This window comes from Oryzias latipes, chromosome 16 (assembly GCF_053564925.1).
Source record: "Oryzias latipes strain Hd-rR chromosome 16, Olatipes_Hd-rR_3.1".
NCBI classification, from domain to species: Eukaryota; Metazoa; Chordata; class Actinopteri; order Beloniformes; family Adrianichthyidae; genus Oryzias; species Oryzias latipes.
The window spans coordinates 32,438,494-32,461,944 of NC_136252.1; the positions used below are offsets into that span (position 1 = coordinate 32,438,494).

General features: G+C 40.5%; 1 protein-coding gene and 3 long non-coding RNA genes across 22 annotated transcripts in view; 3 read left to right on the forward strand and 1 right to left on the reverse strand.

Moving 5' to 3' along the window:
- syngap1b (synaptic Ras GTPase activating protein 1b) overlaps positions 1 to 23,451 on the forward strand; it is a 182,259-nt gene that overhangs the window by 81,197 nt on the left and 77,611 nt on the right. The gene's annotated exons all lie outside the window — the stretch shown is intronic.
- Positions 9,434 to 10,957, forward strand: LOC144984384 (uncharacterized). Its single transcript, XR_013648016.1, has 3 exons — positions 9,434 to 9,548; positions 10,616 to 10,705; positions 10,868 to 10,957. It is a non-coding gene; the product is annotated as an uncharacterized LOC144984384 (long non-coding RNA).
- On the forward strand, positions 11,418 to 14,113 carry LOC111948967 (uncharacterized). The gene is made up of 3 exons (XR_002874951.2): positions 11,418 to 11,551; positions 13,071 to 13,196; positions 13,488 to 14,113. It is a non-coding gene; the product is annotated as an uncharacterized LOC111948967 (long non-coding RNA).
- LOC110016714 (uncharacterized) lies at positions 19,707 to 21,543 on the reverse strand. The gene is made up of 3 exons (XR_002292046.3): positions 21,412 to 21,543; positions 21,271 to 21,341; positions 19,707 to 19,842 (listed from the first exon to the last, which is right to left on the reverse strand). It is a non-coding gene; the product is annotated as an uncharacterized LOC110016714 (long non-coding RNA).

The window sequence follows — 23,451 nt, forward strand, 5'->3', positions numbered from 1 at the left end:
AGTAAAAAAGCAAAAGATGATCTTAAGAAATCTAGAAATTGCTACATAAAATGTCAAGTTGGCTAACAACTGAAATAGTTCAAAAGAAGCTTAATTATCCTTAATTTTGCCAAAAATATCCCAATCACAAAAAATAAAAAACAAAACAAATCATCTAACAGAAGTGTAAAACAAGCAGGTCAATTTTTTCATTTCAATTTCATGGTAAGAACAGTTTATCACATTATCTGAGTCAGGCTGCCTACAAAGTTATGGACTCGAACATAGCTTGATGAAGCCGAACAATGAAAGATATAAAGGGAAATTCCAAATATTGGATTCATTCATTCACTCATTCATTCAGCTTCTAAACCTGCTTTGTCCCTTTCGGGGTCTCGGGGCTGCCAGAGACTAATTTAAGTGCATATAGAGAATTTAAGAAAATCCCCAAATCTTTAAATAGAAGTAATTCGCTTCACAAATGCCAAGAATGCTGGTAATCTCTAATCAAGAAGTTTTATGAAGACAAAGATTTGCTGTAAATTTATTCATGTGTCAGTAAAAAAAACTATGATTTTTAGGAAAAGCTGCTAAAATAAAGCCTAATCTGTTGTTTCAAAGCTGAAATCCTCACTTTTACTGTTTTTTTTTTTAAATTTACGTGAGTGTTGTTCACGAAGGATACTTGACCAACTTTGTGAAAACAAAATTGAGGCTTGAGGTTTCTTTCTGAAGAAGAGCTGACTCATCTCCCCGTCTCCTCTTTGGAGCAGTGAGTGAATAAAAGCGGACCAGAACGCGTCTGCGTTCTGTGTTTGATGGACGTGGACACAGAGGCCTCATGGGAGCGAGGTCTGAACCTGTCAGAGAGCAGCGTTTCCTCTGGGTTGGATCACTGGACTGCCAGAGCAAACTTCGCGCTTTGCAGAGCAGTTTTATCCAAGCTGCATGTTTTTACCTGCTTGCATATTTTAGCTGTACAGAGACAGAGAATTATCATATTTCGAACCACAAAAGGTTTTCTACCTGAATGGAGTTATTTCCTTGGTTAAAGCAGGAAAGGAGGAAGTCAAAAGGCCGTTTAAAAAAACAGAAGTTTTGTTTTTCTGTCTCACTAGTTAAGAATGTCCGTCGAAAACAATGTTTGCATAAAAAAAATGTTGCTCTGGGCGGAGAAAACTCCTTCAAATATGGCCGACTGGGGTGAGAAAAATGTCAAAATGAAACATATACATATAGACAAGGTTTGCAAAACTTTATTAAAAAATGATGAATGCTACATTTAGCTTTAAGTTCAACATTTTTGTTGTGAAAACACTTTTGTTTTTAGTTTTTAATGTGACTTTTCTTCATCTAGAAAACGAAATTTTTGTGTCAAATTATTGTCAAATATGTCACAGGGTTGCAGGCAGTAATGTCGAGTCACGAAACGTCGATTCAACAAAATGCACTTGCTTTTTGAGCAGAAGTGTCTATTAAACTCAAAAAGAAACAGAATAGTACTTTATTGATCCTACAATAGGGAAATTAACTGGTTACCATGCTTCTGATTAAAAAAAAAAATCATCAAGCGATCTCTGACGGCATTTTGTTGTTGCCGAGCAACAACAGCCGATCATATAGACAATGCATCCGCAGACTGCTTCAGACCCAGAAGAGGTAGAAAATAGTCCCAAAAAACACCAGCAGGCATGCCACTAGATTTATTAGGTGTAAAAAATTCCATCAAAAAAATGTATGAGAAAGAGAAAAATGAACAAAAACTCACAAAAGCAGGCTAAGTTAGAGCTAAAGTAACTGGCAGCCTAATTTGGGTACCAGTTAAGAAGAAAAAGGAAAAAAAAATGTCACTATGATCAAAATACCCAACTTTCTTCTTTTTTTTCCAGAAACTTTTTGCTGGCATATGACAAGAGTTAATAGGTTTCAGCTTTACACAGCACTAAGCACAGCACCCATTGCAAAAAAAAATATAGAATTTGCAAGAAGATGTTTTAGAGCAAGAATGGTTATTCTGACCAATAGAATGTAAAAGTCTGGCTTCTTGGAGACAGCAGGCACTTCCTGTTTGGAACGCCAGGGGGGAGGAGTCACTCAGTCCAGTTCCCACATACAGTCAATGGTTGTTCTCCATTGTAAAGGTGTCTTTAATCCCTGACGTTCTCTAGTGGTAGTCCGTACACAAGTGCAGTTTGTTGAATCCATGTTTTGTGAGTTGATATGATGCCTGTGACCCCAAGATGTGTTTTTGACAGGAACTCAATGGAAAAAATGTTGCATTCAAGACAAAGAAAAGTCCTATTCAAAACAGACACGTCAGATAGAAAACCAAATGTTGTATTCATGTGTTTTTTCAAAGTCTGCACAAGTTTGTCTGTATTTCATTTTGACAGTCATCTTACCCCATCGCTGACCCACTTCAGGATGATGGAACTGCAGACAGAAAAAAAGCCGGAATTCTCGGTTTGAACTGGATATTCAAAACCATCAAAGTGAATACTAATGTAACCCAGAATGAGATATCAAACATTCATGAGACGATAATAAAGTGAGAAAACGGAGAAGTCTGGACGGTTTTGTGTTTTCTCAGGTGCTCTCCCTCCTCTGCCAGCTGCAGCTTTCTTTGATATTTCAATATTCTCCAAAAAATCAAACAATCACTGGATTGATCAGCTTTTCTGATGCAGCTTTTGGAGAAGGTCAGGCGATGAAAGGGCTCAGATGAGCATCTTTGCAGAAAACATGACATAGTTGTTCATCTAAGCAGCAGGGTTGATAACCGAGCTACAGATCTGAATGGTGTCCCTCTGAGTTGAGATGAGAGGCTTGGAGGAGAGAGATCAGTCGTCTGCTGGGTGGATGGATACAGTCAGATGGAGTGATACAATGTTTATCTGACGTTATTTTAAAGCAGACACTTCATAACCTTCTCAGCGCTGGGCTGCTGAGCTGATCTTTGTCAGCCTTCTTGAAAATGTTTGTTCACAGCTGGCGTTTTGAGATTCCTGTTTCTTCGACTCCATACTCACAGATCTTTATGCACGTCAAGAAGCAGGATTGCATAACGGGAGACTGGATTTGTCAGTGACAGAGTCGTGGGCTGGTGCGATGTAGCGGTCAGCTGTATCAAATCAAGCTTTGGTTTGAGCGACAGTCCGCTGCCGGCTTTGTGCTCACAGGGGTCCTCAGCTTTTCAGCTGGGCGGTTCTTAGGCAGCTTTGATTGAAGTTGTCAGCACGCAGCATCTGTTTGGCTCTGCTTTTAATCCCTGCTTCTATCTGCCAGGGATCAACACAAAAACTAAGCCTCCAAGAAGGGCCACTCTGTCAAAACTGCTCTATTTCAAGGTGTCTGAAGCTGAAAAATTCCTGAACATTAGCCCCTTTCCACCCCCTACAGCTGCAGCAAGAACAGCACCCGCTGGTATTGTGACATTTCCACAACACCACAAATGCTGTTTGCATGGTGATACTTAATCAGCCTTGATTTAAGGCTCAACCTTAGAGCCCGTGTGGAGAAAAGCCCCGTGGTGTTTCCCACAGACCACATCTGTGCAGCCTCAGCCTCACAACTATCCTTTATCTTAGTTGTATGCACTCGTACAGGGGGTTGACTTGTACCGGTGCTGCAGGTTTTTGGGTCGTCCGGGCCTGTGGTGGGCCATACAGAGGAGCGGTTGCAGGTGTCTTGCAGGTCCCTTGAGGCCTTAACCACTTCAACCAATATAATGAAATTGGAACGTACCATTGTTGTGTTTTGGAGTATCGTGAAGTATTCATGACTTACCTGCACTTAGAATTTTGGGTGATGCTGTCATATTTCGACTTTACTCCACACTCTAGTCGTTAGGTGCGAGTACTGGCTCCTTACTGACCCCGCATGAATGCCACATGCACAGGATGTGCATAGGATTTTTTCTATTTCTCACAGGCTGCACACAAGAATCACGCACTAACAGGCTTCTAGCACAGTCTGCAGGATTTTGGGGGCGGGATTTAAAAAAATAAAGTGTGGAACCTACCTGGCTGCACGGTGGCGCAGTGGTTAGTGCTCTTGCCTCACAGCAAGAAGGCCCCCGGTTCAAGTCCCGGCTGGGGGACATGAACAACTACATCAATGGGGGACCTTTCTGTGTGGAGTTTGCATGTTCTCCCCGTGCATGCGTGGGTTTTATCCGGGATCTCCGGCTTCCTCCCGCTGTCCAAAAACATGCTACATAGGTTGATTGGCAATTCTAAATTGTCCATAGGTGTGAGTGTGAGAGTGAATGGATGTGTGATTGAGGATATTCCACCCTGTGACAGACTGGCGACCAGTCCAGGGCATCCCCTGCCTACGCCCAAGTGGCCGGGATAGGCTCCGGCAACCCTGTGACCCCGAAAGGGAATAAACGGTTAAGAAGATGAATGAAACCTACCTAACTCATCCCTTATATTGTAAACTGTAAGTGGTTGCTACAACCTGTCGCTCAGAGCATGTCCGTACGTGTAAACATTTACACATTAGAGGATCAAAAGGCATTCTTTGTTTTTCTGTGCGGGCCAACTCCACACCCCGTACAGGTTTTCCCATTTTTCATTTGCACACAGCCTGCATTCAGTCAAACTGTTCTACATGCCAATAAACAGCGATCAGAATCAGATCCAATTATTTTTCTTCATGAGAGATTCTAAGATCCTCTGAAACACTGACATGATCTAGGAAATCATATCTAAGCATTAAGCATCAATGAAACCCTGATGATGTTCACAGTAGATCTAAAATGATTCACTTTTAATACCAAACAATAAGACATGTATCCACAGATGATCCTCAGAAAAACAGAAAAGGTACAAGCATGGTTTATGTGTAGAAGGTTCTTGAGAATAAGTTAGTTAGACAATAATTTGAAGTTTGTTGAAATCTGTTAAGTTCCTGATTTTGATATGATTGACAGAAACATCTGGATTATCCTCAACTATTTTGTGGACCGATGAGACAGAAGAGGAGCTTTCTGGATGGAGTGCCTCCAAATATCTGGACTTAAACTGAAAAAGCTCTTACAAACAATAGTAAGCATGGTGGTGGTAGTATGATGATGGCGTCTGGAGCTGGAGGTCTTTAGTGATGGAATCGTGGATTTGTTTTTACCCCCCCGAGAAAAAAAGAAAGTGCAGGAAAATCTTATTTAGATTTATTACTTATTATTATATTCTTGCACAGAATTTCATTTGGTTTTTATTTATTTCTGAACAAAAATGTTTCAGAGTTCAAATGAATATTTGCTTTAAAACATATTGATATTTTGTTTAAGTTTACTGAAATTAGTATTACACTTGAGTGTGAAGAGCATTTTACTTGATCAATTTTTTTCTCCATTGTCCTCTATAGATCCGAACACAACTTTTGTGTTGTTTACAGTAGTTTTATGTGCAAATATGTTTAAAAAAAAGACCACAAAAAACATTTATGATGATATTTAGACTGTGCTTTTTCTATTTGCCTTTTATAGGTCGATAGGGACCTATAAAATAAGCAGTCATAAATATTTAGCTGTGTTCATTTCAGCTCTGCAGTGGCAGTGACATATGGAGCTGAGGAGAAAAAAAACATTTTCAAAGGTCATGAACTTCAGCTGGAGGCTGACTTGGCCGGTCAAAATCCATCAAAGCGAGCAGAGCGGACAAACGTCCTTTTACCGCAGTAAATTTAAACAGCTCACCTCCAAACTTAAAACTCCTGAAGGACAGAAAACCAGCTCTACGAAAGGCAAAAAGGATGAAAACACAGACCAGAGAGTCCCGGTAATGACTCCAGTCAGACCTCTTTCTTATTTATTTATTTTTTGCTGCAATCACAGCTCAAGTTTGCTGCAGTTTGAAGTTTGGCACGTCTCACCTCTGGGATTCCTGCCCATTCCTGGAGCTGGACAGCTCCTGCTGGTGTGCAGTCGTCCAGAAACCCCACCGACTGTCAAAATGGATTGAGGTCGAGGTTTTGAACAGAACGTTCCAGCCGGCTTAAGCTGAAAGGAGAACTGCCGTTCTTAAGGAATTTCTATTAATTGTGCTTTGTTAACTTTCCCTTTAGCTGTGACTTATTTCCCAGATTCCCATCTGTTAACAAACGGACCAACGCTCCCACATGATGGTGCTGCCATCACCGTGCAGGAACAGAAAAAAATTAGACGGTTTGTTTGGGTTTGAACTGGTGGTCAGAAAGGTCACTGTTGAACAGAGTTCCGTTTTTTTTTCCCCCCCCAACATCTTTAAGCCTTTATCCTTTATTTTTCACGATTTAGGGACTCTTTCACAAAAGCAGAATCCTGCAGACTGTTTTGGGGAATAAAATGTTTTAACACCTTCATTTGGTTCAGCTCGCTTTCACACTTAAGTGGATCAAACTGCCTGAAACATGAAGTCAGCAGCTGCTTGTTTTAAGGCAGCTCTGACAGAGACGGAAGGAAAGACGAGGAGAAGAAAAAAACCAGATGGTTCTGCAGCTCACATGGTTCACTTTTATTGGTAAGCAGCTGCACCTTTTACTGTATTTAGCTCAAAATTGGATTCAAACCTTTCTGTAATAAGGTTTTATTTTCTGTTCTTGTGGTGCACTCCCATCTCAAGTTTTCATTTTGCTTCTGCTGTGTGGTCCCATGAAGGTTTTGCTTGCTTCGGGCCAGAAACAAGAATTTGATTAGGTTATTGTTACTGTTGTGATAAATATAAATCCACTGTTGTTTATTTGGAATAAATATATCATTAACACAAAGACAAAATAGATTTTTTTCTAAATTTGAAATAGTTTCTAACTTTTGACAGTTGATCACATGACTTCCTTTCAAAATAAGACACCTTGTGCCACATAGGATCATCTCAATGCAGCACATGTAGTAGTAGATGCTGTAATGTAAGCAATAACAGCAACAATAATAATAATAATGATAAAAATAAATGTATATTCTGTGGTTTGTGGTACATCAGCCAGAAATTCATAAATCGATTAAATTAGAGCTGGCTCCTCTCTCTCTGTGTGGGGTGGGTGGTGCTGGGCCTGGGGTGTCGGCGCCTCCGGGGGTGGGGCCCCTGGGCTGGGTGGCCCTGGCCCCTTTGCTGGGGGGGGGGGGCTGTCCCCAACTTACCCCCTTCCTCATATAACCTCATATTAGGGTGAGGGGGTGGGGGGTCTAGCCTGCGATGCGCCTTGGTGGGGGGGGGTACTTGGCAGTGGCCCCCCTCCTATGGTTTCCGTATGGAGTGGGCCCCCCCCTCTTTCGGTTTTATTTGACATGTAGGGTCCTTGGTAGGGGGGGTGCTTGGACATCACTGCCAGCAAGCAGCAGATGTCCTCCTGGCACCCTACCCGCCAATTTTAACCGCACCTTAGACATTTAGGGCCCCTTGGTGTGGAGGGTGAGGGGACATCACTGTGAGTAATCAGGAGATGTCCCCTTAGTGCCCTACTCGCCAATTTTAACTGCACCCCCCTTAGTACACACACCCCTCCCCCTTCAATATATACATTCCAACATAAACACACACACATGCACACACACACCCTTTCAAACACACATACACGCACACACATTTTGCAAGGAAGGTGGGGCCTGGGTCCATCTGTCCCCTACCCCTTCCCTGGTGGGGGGTGCGGGCCCCTTGGCGATGGCGGCCGTGTCCCTTGGGTGCTGGCTCCCTGGGCCCGGCGGTGCTCTTTCCGCACGGTGGGGGGGTTCATATTACACCTGAGCCGGGGGTGTTCGTGTCCCTGGGGGGTGGGTCCTGGTCCTTGCCCCTGAGCGCTGGGCCCCGCCAAACTTCCAACATGGCCGAGCCTGGTCGGGCCATATTTATAACACCCCTTGTGGGCCCTCTTTTTTCCCCGGGGTTCCCCCCTCCTGGGCGGGGGCGGCGGGCCCCTGCCTTGCTCCTCCCTGGACCAACCGTGGGCCGGGCGGATGGCTGCCTGGAGTGCGGAGCGGGTCTCCCTTGGGGGGTCCTGGCTCGTACCTGGGGTAGGGGTGGGGGGATGCCCGGAACTCCTGGGTGGTGGTGGGGTGCTCGTTTGGGGCTGTGGGCGTCCTTCACCGGTGGGGCCCTGCGTTGGGCGCTCCCGGCGCGGCGGGGGGGCTGCTCTCCTGGTTGGGCTGGGGCGGCGCTCTCTTTCCCTCCGTGCCTCCCTGCTCTCTGGCTCTGGGGGCCTTGCGGCGGTCCTGCTGGCCCTGGCCTGGGTGGCGGGCTTGGTCGCCCGGGCGGCGGTTGTTCCCTGCCGGTTCCCGTGTGGCGTTGGGGGGATTTCGGCTGCCGCTGCTGCTGCGGTGGGGGTCTTGGGGTGGGGATGGCTGGGCACTCTCCCTCCTTCTAGTCACGTTCCACCATCCATTTTAGAAGAACATAAACACTCACCTGAGCACAGGTGTTAGCTCACCTTTGCACTAACAGTTTGCATGATTGAATGACTGAAATATTTCACACTAGTTGGTTTTAAGGCATAAGTATGCGTGTGAACACTATCTGTTTTGTGTACATGTCGACAGGTGGACATTTTTGCAGCTAGCAGGTGTGTTTATAACATTTGAGTGTGTGTGTGGATAGGCCCCGCCCTTTTTGTACTACATTTGAACCTTACCATAATGATTAACAACCAGTAAACTTGTTGCTGTATGCTGCTTCATGGTCTTACCCCCCTTCCCCTCCTATTATCACCCTCCTACCCCCCCTCTCTACACTGTCAGAAAAAAGGGTACGGTTGGGGTACATTTGTGAACACTTAGGGTACAAATGGTGAATTTGTACCCTAAGTGAGTCATAATTACACCTTAGGGTACTCATATGTACCATTTAAGGATAAAAAAGGTACAAATATGTTTCCAACCATCAGAGGGCCCATATTTGGACCCTTTATTCCACAAACAAAGGTACAATCACTTGTGTGACAAAAGTAATAATTCAAAGTGTATGAAACGTCACCCAAAATCATTTAATACGTTGTTGGTTATTTGGAAAAGATGCACAAAATAACCAAATATATTTAAGAGACCACACATCTTTTATGACTAGTTCTGAACAGTACACAAGCACGTTATATTTTATTGATTGTGCAGAGCATCAAGATAATAACTTTTAAACATGTGTGAGCCTGTTTTTTTTTACTTATATAAGAGCTGTTTTAAGTTTTGCCTTTAATTTAGAGCAAAAGCACAATGTAGACAAAATTATTTGATGATTTTAACCTTATATGGTGTACTTTAACTTGGCCTAAGTTCAATTTAAATTTCTAGTCTTTGAGCTGTTAATTTAAGTTATTTTTTTTCTAATCATACATTCTCATAAAAAAGTAAATTTCTCTGTTACTACGTTACATTATGTGTACATGTTAGTATCTTTTAGCTTTTGTACCTACACAGGAAAAATGAGAGAGTACTTTTTTCGGAGTTACCATCAGTAATTTTTATTTAAGTAGGTGTAAAAACGTAGAGGAAATATGTTGGAGTAATCCAGCGAGACCACGCCCACTCTACTTTCTTAAGTTTCGTTTCTTCCGCCATTTTGTTATCCCGCTGTGGACGGAGGAAGATAGAGGCTGTGACTGAGGTAAGTCTGCTAATTGCTCAAAAATAAGTTGGAAACTTGTTTTAAGCGGGTTCGGTTATTTTATCTGTAAGGAATAACTTTTGTGTAGAGGAATGCTGTTATTCCACCGTGTATGTGCCTGTGAGGAGATTGAAAACTACGAGCGGGAGTTTGCTAACGGTTAGCCTCAGCCGTTTGAAGTTCAGCTAAATGCAGCCATTAAATAAATTAAGCTGTTGTTTTTATTGGTGTTGTACCGCGTTCCGTTAAATACATTGAAATATATACATTTTATCACTAGATAATTCTGTCGCCGTTTTACCGATGTACGCTGGCGTTGATGCACCGGTTGTTGTTGCCTACCCCCCCCCCCCTCTTTTTCTTTTTCTTTCTGTCTTTCTTAGTAAGGAAGCCAGCTACATTTGAAACGACCAGCTCCATAATTCCTACTGATATTTATCAGGTCCGTCGAATTCAATGCGTTTATCATTTTAATCTGTAATGTGTAGGAGTCCAATAACTTATTTATTTATTTTTTTTTTTTTACACCGCAGTATGGCAGTCCTTCCCATTTATATGTCAGCCTGCCGTAGCTGCTGTGCGCGCGCAGCCACCATTTCTCGAATGCAAGACAGTGACAGACTGTTTAGGTTGTCATGATCGCTCATTGTTGGTCAAGCGAAGTTTACACTGTGTTGTTGATTTTGATCATTCTCCTGCAGATTTTTTTTTTTTAAATGGAGGTCCGTGATTCCAGATACTCGTCACGATTTCCCATACCAAAAACTCATCTATAAACCAGGAAAAAATAATTTTTTTTAATGAAATTCCAAGAAATAAATCTGTAGGTCCTTAGAAGCCAGTGCATTGTCGTCAGTGTTTTTTTTTTTTTTTTTTTTTTTTAGCAGTTCTGCAAATTCTGCAACATTGCTGTGGCAGCTAGTGTGAACTGTATATTTGCCATTACTATTTTAAAATGTATTAATTCATTTGGAACAGGGCTTAGATCTGAATAAATGCTGTGTTGGTACCTTTTGGTGTTGTAATGTTTTTTCTTTTTTGTAATATATTATTTTTTTTCCCACCAGGAAAGATGCAAGCTGTGCGTGAACATGTCGAACGCCAAAAAAAAAAAATGTTTTGAAGTTCAGCTGACCTTCAAATCCTTTTGGGAATGCGTTGAGTGGAAACATCACAATTTCCAGCATTTTTCTTTACAGGAATCAGTCAACTTTGTGGATAAACTGTCAGCTGTGATGCAAACAGATTTTTTTAATTGCTTTTTAATTTAAAGATAATTTCTGTGCTGTATTCTAAACATAATTTTGCTGTGTTCACAGCTGCCAAAAAGTTCAACATCCCAACCTTGGACTTGAAAGTGTTTGATGACTCAAAGACAGAAGTTGATGAGCAGGTTTTTGATCTCCTGTTGAAAAACCCAAACTTTGGTGTGTTGGAAATTTGTCTGGCCGAAGATACAAATCCAGAAGGTGAAGTTTTTCTTTTAAATTGTCATTTATCTATTTTGTTTTGAATGGTTTTGGGTAAATTCCCCTTTGATGCCTGAATTTATTTCCAAGGGAAATAATCTGTGTTTTTGCTTTAAAGTACATGCTAAATTAAGAACGTTTTTGAGCTGAAGAGTTTTGATTATGTATTTGCATCAATAGGAGTCTGAGGGGTTGATGATTTATTTGACAGGATAGTGTGGGGAACAAAACACGGGCAAATAAGTGAGTTTTTTATCCTATTGCTGTCTTAGACAAGATAATAAATCTGCTAAACACTTAAGTCGGTCAGTATTTAAAAATCTTTGTTTTTACTTTTTTTGTTTTTGCTATCATACTTATTTAAATATTACAGTAACTGAAAGCTTTAATATTTTGACAGATCAGCCGAGTTGTCCTGCATAGAGCTGCAATAGCAGTTCAAGTGGAGATTTTGAAGTGGACTCAGATGACACCATAATATTACAACACAGTCCTACAACAAGACGAAGACTTGAAGACACCTCTCTTGCCAAAGTAAGTAAATAATCTTTTCACAAAGTCATTTCAAGCATTCAAAGTCAGGCTGTCTTTCCAATTCAGTTTAGTTGTCAAACAGTGCAGTATGGCATATCATCCAAACTAGTTTAAAGTTTTCTAGGGAAACAGCAGATTGCACCGAGTAAGTCACAACACATTGGAATACTGTCCTCATCATACAAGCATATAATTCTTCTGTATTTCCTTCAACAAAGCTCTGCATAATTAACAAGATATTGACTATACGGGCGACAGTGGCTCAGGTGGTTGAGCGGGTCGTTCAATGACCGAAGGGTTTGCGGTTCGATCCCCGTTCCCACCAGCCAAAAAATGTTTTCAATATAATTGAAAACATTTCAATTTCAAAACATTTCAATATAATTGAAAACATTTCAATTTTTTCAATTATATTGAAAAAATGTTTTCAATATAATTGAAAACATTTTTTAATAATAATAATATAATTATTATTAGACAAAGACAGACATTGATTATGCAGTTTTTGAGGGGGAAAATGTTTTCTGGGACATGGTTTCTGCAGTTCAATTGGAATTCACCTTCAAGTTCTTGACAGGACTGTTTTGCAGAGTTAACCGGCCTTAACTTCCCATCATGCCATTGTTTACGCTCCCGTTACCTTACAGTCCCTCACAACCCCCAAGCAACAGAATTGGCGTGCAATATTGGAGCTATCCAGCCTTATAGATGTGAGCCAGATGCCAACTCAGACGAGGAGAATGAAGACAAGCAGAGCAGGGAGCTTGTGGCCTGCCAAATGTAGCTTGTACATAACAACTACAAGCTTTCTCAAATTACATCTTTTCATCTGCTCCTGATTCATCCCAATTTGAGAAAATAAATATTCAGAAACACAGTATTATTCTTAAATCTTATAACAATATGTCATCATAAAAATGCTACTTTTTAAAAAATAACTTTCATTGGAGTGGGTCCCCCATTTTTAACATGTCGCAGTATTTTTCTCATGAGCACGTTTAAAAGAACACGTTTAAAACTGCACATCTGAGTATTTACTCAAATTGGGATGAATCAAGAACAGACAAAATAAATGCAGTTTGAGGAAGGTCTCTATTGTGACGCACCACATGAAATGAAGTGGGTCCGAGTCCCTCTGCTCTGCTCTATTCTGATGCTTCCACTTGCAGACAAACAGATCCATTAACATCTTCATCATACTTGTCTGAGCTTGATCTAAACTATGGCCGGAAAGCTTCAATATTGCTCACCATTTTGGTTTCACCACTAATGTTAGTTTTAGGTTGGATGGACTAAGCTAGCGGGAGAGGGCGTAAACAAAGGGATGATTGGACATCAGCAGAAGGTAACTACTGTGTCAATAGCCCCGCCTACAACTCAGAAGTTAATTTCTGATCAACTCCAAACCACTCTGCACAAACTGTCTTTAAACATCATCTCAAAGTGCTTTAACCCCAGTATCAGTGCTTGCAGTTGTATTTTTTATTATTAATATGGACTTTTAAATTTGATCCAACAGGTGGTTGCTGTCATTGGTGAGGATGCATCATCCGTTGAAGATCATGTGAATGTCCTGCATATCCAGTACAGCAAGGTGCGAGAGGATATACTAAAGAATTACCCTTTCTTGAAGACAACCTCACGGGTCAGTGACATTTTAAATCAGTTCTCAGCTTAAAATACATTTTGAATGTCAATATAAGCTGAGACATCTGCTAAAATGACCATTAACAGCTTTAACTCAATTGTAAAAACATTGTAATTTTCTAAACCCATATATAAATATATAGTCATTCAAGCCAAATAATATTTATACAATGGGATCACTAAAGGGAAATGGCAATGAAAGGGGCAACAAAGAATATTAGTGTTTTATGTCTTTTGTTTGTTTTAGTTAAAGTGAATGATTAATTTTCTAATTTTCTTCAATTTTCAGTTGTTTGATGTTGACCGAATGCATCCATCACCTGTCAGTTTAAGCCAGCGCTTCAAGGACGGCGTTTACCAGTATTGTGCCAAAGGTGCTTGAGCTTGTTCAAAGAAAAGCTCCATTAGCCAAAGAAGCAAGAGAAGAGATGCTTGCAGAGGATCTACTAGGTATTGACATAAACGTAATCCTTGGTAATCTTTAGTGTGTTTTATAGTTCTTCTTTTTAGAATTCGTATCAATATTATCTTATCACATTTATGCATTTTATTATTTAAATTATGCATTTAAACTTGGTTATAAGTTTACTTTTTTATTATCTATTTTTAGAAAATGTAGAATGCAGTAGAAAGATGTACTTAAAATGAGGTCTAGTGCTTCTTTTGTTAATGTCACAAGTTTTATTTCATGGTTTAAAAATGGTAACTGAAGTGCTATGTGCTGTTTACAATTGATCAAATGTTAAGGTTATAGTTACAATGAATGCAATGTGAACTGAAGGAAAAATATAGATTTTTCATTATTGTAAAATTGCTAATAATTGTAAATGTATGCATCCTGTTGTGATACTGTACATACTGTGTAATGTCAGAATTGTAATTGTTTTGAATGTTTAATAAATGTGATAAACAGTATACTGGTCTTTTAATGTGCTGTATCTGGTACAAATTTGCCATCAAAGGGTACAAACGGCTTGTCACTGGGGCAGTACCCTTAAAAGAACAAATTTGTACCTTTTTTAAAGGTACATTATGGTACCATAGCACTATAAGGTACAATTTAGTCCACAGAGGTACATATTTGCCTTTGAAAGGTACATACTGGAAGGGTACAGATACGTACCAATATGAAAGGGTACAACATTTGTACCCTTGAGGGTACTGCCCCAGTGACAAGCCATTGTACCTCTAAAGGTACAAATTTTGCACATTTTTTCTGACAGTGTAACGTCCCTCTCTCTTCTTCCCTTTTTTCCTTTTCCGTCCGGTCCAACACCAAAGATTTTCAAACATGATTGAAATTAATAAAGTTTGGCCTCAATTACAAAAGGGGTTTATTCAGACATACCTTTGGTTTGTCTGAAGATTAATAACCCCTCTTGTTAAAGTAAAATATGTCCAACACAAGAGGCCCTCAGCTCTCATCTGTCTGCCTAGCTGTTGGACAGGACAAGTTAAAAAAAAATAATAATAAAAATAAAATAACTTTATTTTTATTTTTTTACTTTACCACTTACTTACTTCTAACTTTAGTTACTTTTAAGAATGAAAAATCTTTTATTTTTTCTTTAACCAGAGAACCACAACACAGGAAATTCAGCCTCAAGTGGAGAAATTCTGTTTTATTCTTTTTGTACCAATAAATTGTTGTTTATTAAAATGTAATTATATATAATTACATTTTATATATAACTGAATTATATATATATATATATATATATATATATATATATATATTACTCTTAAGTTTAAAGCTCTTTTATGAAGTTTTCCTTTTTGCTCAACATGATGAATAATTAAAATAAAAAGAAAGGCAGACATGTTGGGGTCTGTGCTCCCTGATTGTGTTGATTTCAGTAAAGCATCAACACCCAGCTGTGTAGTTCAGAGATTCCTCCACCTCCTGCTTTCTGCTCCTGGATGAAAAAACTAAAGCATCAGGGTTGGTTGTTCTGGTTCTTGCGTTTTTGTTGTTCTGCTGTTGTTCACCGTTTTCAGATGAAATGTTCTGCTGGTGTCTTTGCTGCTGATTTTGATACAGAACCAAACTGGTTTGTGTGTTGCAATGTCAGCTGGTGGGGCGAGAGACAGGGATGGAACCACGAATTCAGACTGTTTATACAATTTAAAAACATTTTCACATTTTCCCTAGGGGAACAACTTCAGGGGAATTTGAGTTAGCATCAGTTTGATGCTTTTTTTTTTTCATTTTTATGTGAGTGACTTGTCTTTTGTCTGCATTTTGGATAAACAAGGCTGGCATTACATGATCACAATTTTCATTTACAAGATGCATCATCAAATCATGAAATCTTTAAATTGATTATTCTCTAAAATTAATTATTTTGTTTTTGGGAGCACACAAATACTATTTCATCATTTCATTTATAAACCGTCCATCTTTGTTTCCACCTCTTTTTTTGCACCTTTCTATTTGTTTGAGTCTGGAAAATCCTCTGCAGTTTTGCGCCTGTGGCTCTGACTCCTACGGTCACACCTTTCCATCAAAAGACAGACAAACCAGCAGATTTCTCTGGTGCCACATCAAACGACAGCAGCTCCTGCGTCATTTGTTCCGCCACATCTGCATACACCAGCGCGAGATGAAGTACGCCTGCTGCAGCTGCTTCGTGTGTTTAAACTCCTCAAACTTGTCGGCTTCAAACGCTGCGCAGGTTCACCTTCCCGCCAGATGGTGGCTTTTTCTGCAGGGAAGTCTGTCTTGCTTTCACTTCTTTTACTTCCTATGTTTTTGCACATTTGTCACTCAAACTGATTCAGAACTGAATTATATTTCTGAAGGAAGGGATTAACCAAAACTTTACGGGAAGCTTTAGTATACTTTGTTTGAAAGTAAAGAAACGGGAGGATCTCAGAAAGAAACTTTTCTCACTGGATCTAAAGAAATTTAAGAACAAATGAGAAATTAAGTCTGACATGTGTCAGTCTGAAAGGGTAACAGTCCTGTCTGCTGACTTTGGGACTCAGCAGACTCAGGATTCAGGAGCAAACAATCAAAATGAGTCCAAAAACCCAACAAAAACTCATCCGAAAGGTCATTAGAGAAGCAGAAGAAGACGGAAGGAGGGTCAGACCACACTGGTCTCAGGTTCAGGTCAGCGTCCATGATCCGGCAGTCAGAAAGAGACAAACATGGAGAAAGTTGCTGCTGAGCAACGAGAACACAGATGAACATCTGGATGCTCCACAAAACCTCTGGAACAATGTTCTGATGAAACACCAGAGGAACTTTCTGGAAGGAGTGCACCTGTGAATGTCTGGACTCAAAAAGAACATGAGAACAACAGTCAGGCATGGTGGCGGAAGTGTGATGGTGTGTGGCTGGAATAGCCATGAATTCTGCACACCAGAATCCCGAAACAGAACCACCTACACTGTTTCAGGACTTGAGAGAACTCAGGTTCAGGAGCCCAGCCGAGAGGAAAGTCCACCTTTGATCAGACCAAACAATCTCGAGGTTCTGTTTTTGATGATTGGAAACAGTCGCTCATGATAAAATAAAATCCTACAGTCTAAATTCAGCCTTGCTCTGTAATAAAGCCCACAGCCTCTGGAGGGCAGTGTCTTTGGACAGTTGAGGATCAACTCTAATGGAATCTGGTATAAAATCATGTACAGCTCAAAAGGTTCAAGCTGAGAAATCAAAAATATTTTTTAGCAGCTACAGAGTAAACCATTCACAAGGCCACGGCGCTTTTTTTTTAAAATAAAAAAACCTCCAGCTTCCTGTTCCCTTCCACAGAGCAACAGTTGTGAACCCGATTGGGTGGTGCGCTGCTGATGGATGTGGACCGGCACAAAGAATAACCTTGATGGAGCTGCTGTAACCCTGACGACAAAGCCGGACAAAAGAGGAAAAACAGAATTTGGGGAGAGGAGGGGAGGAGGTGGTGGTCAGCATGGCAGGAACAACAGCCATTCTCTGCAGAGCAGAGCTCCACGTGAAATTCAAGCTGTGATGGAGCACATGTTTCTATTATTATTATTATTTAAGTGATTTTTAAATAGAAAAAGCTTTCAGTCTGACTCCAAAGTCACATTTCTCAAATATCTGAGAAGATTTAAAGTGTTTTTTTGATTGAAACATTTCTTGATTTAGTCCCTTTGAGAAAAGAGTGCAACTATTTCAGAAAATGTCTTTCTATTTGGAAAAAATCTATGGTATTAATGATTTCGGACCCCTAAGAGGATTTTGAGAAGCGGTTTGGTTTGTTACCTTCATTCATATCAGCATTAAGTAGAGCTATTAATAAGCTACCATTGACATATCTGCAAAAACCTAACCTAAAATGTACCTGTTAGGAGAATGGAATGGACTCCAATCGGTGTGTTTGCCCTAAGTGGGTAATTTTTGGGGTGTTTCATTAAATCTAAAAAATAAAATAAAAACCTGACACCTTCCTTAGATCCACTTTGATGTTACTCAACTGAATGCTAACTGTTGAATTTTTTTTTCCACAAACAATAGCTGGTATTGAATTGTATGTTTTTACATGGGAAATGTCAAATTGATTCAACTGTAGCAATAAGAAAACTGAAGGGAAAAAATGTTGATCCATTGCCTTCTGCTGGTCGGTCCCCCACAATGAGATTTTGCAGTGCACAAATGTGAGGTAACATTTGGCTTTTTGGTTTGCCCTCAACAACCCTTTAATTGAATATCTGCATACTGGGAGGACAGAAGATGGAAAAAGGGAGGGAAGGAACTCGCTGGAAAGAAAAGGAGGAAAATTGGACGGAGTGTGAGGAAGGAAGCAAGAAGGGGAAGGGGTGGCTGCTGTTGTCAGGCCAACAGCGCCTCTGAGTCTCTCTGTCACCTCCAGGTTCATAGCCGCTCTGTGATGATGCCTTCTTCACCCTGGAGGAAGATAAGCCTGTATTACGTGGTGTGTGGAGGCCTCTGTGGGATGCTTACGGAGCTCAGTTGGCCTGTGTTCTCGTCCTGACGTGTGTGTGTGTGTGTGTGTGTGTGTGGGTGCATGTGACAAAAGCAGCAATATGTTCGCAGTATTGTGCAGGTTTAGAGTGTTGTGTCACCTTTAACTGTGAAAGTTATTTTGAAAGTCTGTAAACATCTGAGCGTTTGTGTGCTTCAGTTTAGCTTCTCGATGGAAGCTTTTCTGAACTGAATGGAGCACATGCAGTTCACCAAGTGACCACCGGGAACTGTGCTCCAAAACAAGCCAACCTTCACTCCAGTCTTCAAACACTAAAAAGCTATAAATGTGTTTATTTTGACTTAACCCTTTAACAACACTACAGTGTTGACGTTCTTTCAACTTGCGTAACATTTATGCAGTTAACACAAAGGATTCTGTCGCAGGAAAAGCTGCTTTTGCTTCGTTATGTGTTGCTACGTTCACACCGGCTTTGACATCCCGCGTTCAAGCCACCACTTCCAGTAATCAAGCTGACATCAGTAGAAATGTCGAGGTTTTAGGAACTACTACAGAGTTTTGATACAAAAGCAGGTTTCCGTGGATTTCCATGAATTTGAGCTCTAGTGAAACGTAAACACTTGTGTAAAATCGGACTTTTGGACATGGGAGTCAATGTGAAATTCTTGCCTTCTGAAACCTGCGTCTTGCATTTTTTTGGTGGAATTGCAACATTTGGCCCTCTAAGATTTAGGGATGGAAGATCAGGACTGAGTTTAAAAGTGTATGCTTTCCATGACGTTCATACTCACGGTCAGAGTAGAAGCATGACGCCTTGAACTTAGGACTTCAAAGAAATAAAAAAGCAACATGATAATCAACTAGGGTTTGGTTTCAGTTCTTTAACTTTGATCCTAAATGTGTTTATTCTTTAGCAAGTTGTTTCTGTCATGCACACAGCGCCACTCTAAGGAAAAGTAAAGTAGCGCTGCAGGGACACTCACAAATTGTCCAATTTTACAGCATCTGACAACTAAATAGAAAGATACATGAATTGACTTATGATATATTTTCTCCCAAACTGAAGGATCATCATCAGCATCATACTCTTTGTGAGCAGATAGTCTTTATAGCAGAGCCAGTTAGGTTGATTTTTCTGACAAATTTGCATTGCAATTGTTCCAAAATGTCTGTTACGCCCCAGTCTCAATAATTCACTGGAAATGATCGCTTTGATTCCTTGTGAAGTTGGTTTTGAAGAACTTACGATCCCTCTGAGCCGATTCCTGGGCTGCATCATCCTCACTCGGCTTTGGCTTAAAGCCCAGAAAAATGGCAGCTTGCGCATGTACAGCCTTTCCACCATGTTCAACCATCCATCAAGCCGTCACAAAAAGCCAAACCTCCTGAGCAGCACTTCTTTATGTAACTCTGGGTCCCATCGCCTCCGTCCATTTTTTCTGCTCTTCAGGAGTCTGGCTGTCACACGGTGTTTCTCTGTTACGACTCCTCTGGTTCAGTGCCCTCCTGTCAACCGACCCCCCCCTCCTCTGTTACCAATCCATCTGAAACATGGAGCCTGACACTAGCTGCTGTCGGCTCTGCGGTGGATCCACTCCAAGTGGAGCTGATTGCTTGTGAGCTGCAGTCTGACAGGGGGTGTCTGATGGACGTGGCGTGCGATTTCCAGTGGAGGTCATGTGACCTGTGGTTAATACTGAGGCTCCCAGAGACTTTGTGTCTTCGCTAAAAGACAAAAGCAACAAAAGACCAAGCTGAGACAACAAGAAATGAAGAAAGTTTCGACACCGCGAGAAATAAGTCAAACGTTCTTGCCACCAATGGGGTAAGAAAAATGGTCTCACCAATAGTTTTTATTTTAAGAACAAAATTCTCGTCATCAAGACAAACTAAGATAATTTTGCGGTTGAAAAACTTTCTCGATAAGACTATTTGTCCTGCAAGGCAGAAAATAAGAAAGTTAAGCTTTTCTTTACTTTTAGTGTTGGCTTCCAGAGTATTTTACAAATAATCTTAAAAAATGCCTTTATACTTTTTATTAAAATTATAAGTTGTTGACTCCTAGGATTTGAAAGTTTTTTGGGGGTTATTTTTTGTTTTGTCATATTTTCAACATTTACAAGCTATTCACCGTTGCTTTTAGAAACAACTTTTACTTTGAAAGACCCTTTGACTTTACTGTTCCATAATTGATCAATTGAATCATCGATGTAAGCAATGATAACAGACATGCAGCACAGCAGAACAAAGGAAAAGAGTATTACTACATCTAAAACAGGCCCATCCTGCAGGGCGACAGGTCGTAGTGAACACTTATCCCTTGTGCTATCTTAGATGACCCCACCCTTACTTTGACGTGTTCTCCCTACCATGACAAAGGTGGATAAAGGTGGAAAGATTTCATGTAATCCATGGACACCAGTGAAGATCACAAATCATTGAAGAAAAAGGTTCAGCGCACTGTCTAGTGGGTCTAGATGACCCAACGTTAAAGTGCCTAGGATAGCACAAGGGTTACACTGTCAGGATGTGGTGGTGAAGGACACCCCCAGAGTAAACCAAAGCAAGACAAAACCACGGAGAACCAAAAAGGTGACCCAAGAGAGCAGAACAGAACAGATGACCCGACACTGGAGAACTGAAAAACCAGACACTTAAATAGACTGAGGGGGATTAAGTAATTATAGCCAGCTGTGGATGATCAACCTAAACCTGCTGAGACCGAACACCACAAAAACACCACAAAAACCCAAGCACTAAATCCTTATATAAACAACACGTAAGGGTAAAAAAGGGGGAAGTAGGTGAGACGCAGGCATGTCTTACGGATTTTTTTTTCAACCCCCACGAAGCCTACAGACTGTGCAAGACGCCCATTGGTGCCGTTCACGTGATACGTGTGCGCTCCTTGCGTGCAGCCTGACTGTTAAAAATGAGGAAATTGGATAGAGTGTAGTTTGTGTAGACATTCGACCGGTGTCACTTGCGTATCTCGTGCACAAACCATCCGTGCACGTTTGTGTAAAGTCAGTAAGGAGCCAGTACTTGCACCTAACTAATGACTAGAGTGTGGCATCAGGTGACAGCATCACTTGTACGTCATAAGTGTGCGTAATTTGCATAAGCCTTACAAATAATTCACGATACACTTACCACACACTTACTAACAACGGAACATTCCATTTTCATTTCAGTGGAAGCCTTGATAGAGTGGAATAAAGGTCCTGTTCAAGTAAAAAGATGTCAGAACAAAAGACAGGAAGTTTGATAAGGTCAGGAAGCATTTGACCAAACCTTTTGAAGACGATATCTGAAAATATTGAACTGATCGTTTCTCTATTAATAAACTGCCAGCCAGACATTAGTTTTGAGGCCTTCAGCTTTTGATGATGGTGGATGAGCAAACTCCTGCAGCCGTATCGTCCCTGGGAACAAAGATGAGAAGCCGGTGTGAGGCAAAAAGACAGAAAACAGTTCAGAGGACTCGTTGTCTGCTTGATCAGCTGCTGTTTTCTGAAAACGTTTTTTTTTTGGGGGGGGGGCAAACAACACGTTAAGCCAGAGCAGTTTTTGCCTCCTCTGGCAGAAGTCTTGAACAACAGGATAAAAACTGCAGCAGCTTAATTACTCATAATTAAATTCATGTTGTGGACTTAACGTACCATTCAAACTGGCGTCAAACTTTCCATCTCTTCACGGTCATGAAGATGGGAAAGTGCCTAAAGTGTGAACAGCAGCCATTATTGTTCCTCATCTTCTGGATGAAGGAAGTCTTTCCATGGAAACATGCTGTTGTATCAGCTTTGTTCACCAACCTGAGGACATTTAAAATCTCATTAACACTTTAGTCTTGAAAGATTGTGAATTGCAATGCAGAACCACAGCTGGATATGAACTGAGGCAGAGATCACTGAGACAACCGGGAGAAAAATCTTTCAGACTTTTTTTTTAACCGTCACTGCAATATAGAGGAAAACACGTACATGTTTTTATTAGCCTTAAACTTGCAAACAAAAAGTAGCTGTGTGAAACTATCTGATATGTAGAAAATAGAAATGCAGTTTTACGGTTTCCCCACGCTTCAGTTCAAACATCAAATCTTAGGTCACCATCTTGTTTTGGTTAGATATTTGATTTGAGTATTACAAAACAACAACAAAAAAGTAATACATTCAGAATAATATATATTTTTTAATTTCCTAATAATAGCAACAAGGAAGAAAAATATTTCAATAGACTCATTCTAAGCCTAGTTTAATGTAATAAAACAAAAATGTATTAAATTAATCAATTCAACATATACAGTGATGCAACGTTTCACTTTTTCCATGATTTGGTTCAATGTTGTATCATATGGTTCAGTTTTGATTTATAATCTCGACATTTGATACATATTTAACACACGTGATGACATTTATTATTCCATAAAACAGGTTCCCACTATTTCACAACCTTTCTTTCCTTAAGCAGAAGTGTTCTGCAGCTAGATTCTGCTGAACATGTTGTTGTGCTGAAGTAAAGGCTTTTGTTACTAAATGTCAAGCTACTCTTTTCATTTTCCATTTTTGATATTTGCTCAGCCTTCAAATATTCATTGGCACACTTTGTAATGATTCATGACTGTCTTCGACAGCCATCTTTACAAGCTTTGTTTTGTGGAGAAACAGACCTTTTCATTTTTGCACAAATGTGTGAGCTGACACGCAGGAAAAACCAAACTTGTGAATGTTGAAACAAAGGGAGTTTTCAAACTGGTTTGCACCAAGAGATGTGGTAAAGTGGCAGTTATTTTCCCTCCCTGCTTTAATGCTTCAGAATCAGATGTGTTCCCACGAATGACGATGTGCATCAGAATCTGAAGCTGCCAGCTTGGTGCGACCTCCCACGGCGTCCACCCTGACAACAGCCAGATGTGATTGATGCTTTTGGGACAAGCTTGATGGTCTTGACTTGTTTACATTGGGATTACAGGCGTGAGCGCTGGAGCTGCGTGAGCTTCTTAAATCAAGTGTTGGTTTTAAGCTGATAAGAAAGCTGATGAAATGTTTGCAGGAACGCAGCACGAGATGGAGAAGAAGAAGAACAAGAAGAAGAAGCGACAGATGAGAGAAAATAATGCAGGCTGTGGAGGGAAAAAAAAAGATTAGTACCACATAGTTCATCAGGCTTAGCTTACCATCTTAAACGGTAACCATGGAAATAATTATAGAGCAGACTGTTTAGAGACAGACAGAGGAAAAGGAAAAGAAGAGAGGGAGAACATCCTCTGTTGCCTACATGTTGAAATGCAAAAGCTAACGTCCTGCTGGAAGGATGGTTCAAACTGTGACCTTC